Raw genomic sequence first — 1293 nt, forward strand, 5'->3', positions numbered from 1 at the left:
GAGAAAAATGTGCTGTTAACCAAAATTTTAGAAATGGAGATCTGATTGAAATAAGAAGGTGTTTCTTTGGGTTTTTTTAGGACTGCAATCCAGGAGACATAGATTCAAGAAGCACTTGAATTGCATTTCACCAGACTACAAAATGTGGGAGGCTTATAAAGGCAAAATGCCACAAGGTTACAGTTAGTTATATGAGTTGTTTATCAAGAATTGTAATTGGAGCTGGCAAGAAGTAAGAGTGCTTGTTAACTAAGGATTGGTTGGGGTCCAAAATGGTTGCATAGTTACAAGGCAGGGCCTTGCAAGCATATTGTTGCAGCTGGCAGAACTTGTTCTGAATACAGCTAATGGTGTACTTGGGTCTGGTATAGTTCAAATAAAGTTCAGGCTCTCAGTAGAGCAGAGACATTTGTTTCTAAGACCAGAACCTCAATGGCCACCCAACTCCATTTGGTATGCCTGAAGTGTGATTACTCTATCATAATTTTAATTTGTCATCAGTATGAATCACAACTGTTTTACTCAATTAATTTTCATAAAGCATGCCCACAAAGTCAGTAACCCCAAAGATTCATTTGTTACCCAGTCATTGACCACTATTCTGACTCTAACAGCAAAACTTAGTTTTATATTTGGAGAATACAGAGGGGAATATAATTAAGTTCTAGTTAACTATTACCCCAGGTTTGTCAGCTATCGATATTTTTCCTTACTGAAATATTTTAAAGTTTATCTTTTCAATTTTTATATAGTAATCCACTTTTTGCTATCTAGTTCTATGAGTTTTGATATATTCATAGAACCTTATCCATAGTGAAGATATACAACATTTCCATCACCCCCCAAATTCCCTCAGTTTGCTCTCCCTTTGTACACAACACTTTCTCTCAACCTTAACCCCTAAAAACAACTGATCTATCCTGCTTCCTTAGAATTTGCCTTTTCTAGAATGTTAAATTAATAAACTTGCACAGCATGTACCCTTTTGAACCAGGCGTTTTCCACTTGCATAATACATCCATGTGGAAGCATGTATTAGTAGTTGATTTTTATTGATGAATAGCATTTCACTATATAGATGTAAAGCAGCTTGTTTACCCATTCACCAACTGTAGGACATTTAAGTTTTTTCTAGATTTTGGAGATTATGAGTAAAGTTCCTATTAATATTCATATAAAATATGTGCAAATATAAGTTTTCATTACTCTTGAGCACGGGATCACTGGGTCATATGATAAACGTATACTTAATGTTATTTTAAAAACTGCTGAAATGTTTTCTAAGGAGACTGT

The sequence above is a fragment of the Lipotes vexillifer genome, unplaced genomic scaffold (assembly GCF_000442215.2).
Source record: "Lipotes vexillifer unplaced genomic scaffold, Lipotes_vexillifer_v1.1 scaffold1033, whole genome shotgun sequence".
In the NCBI taxonomy this organism is placed as follows: Eukaryota; Metazoa; Chordata; class Mammalia; order Artiodactyla; family Lipotidae; genus Lipotes; species Lipotes vexillifer.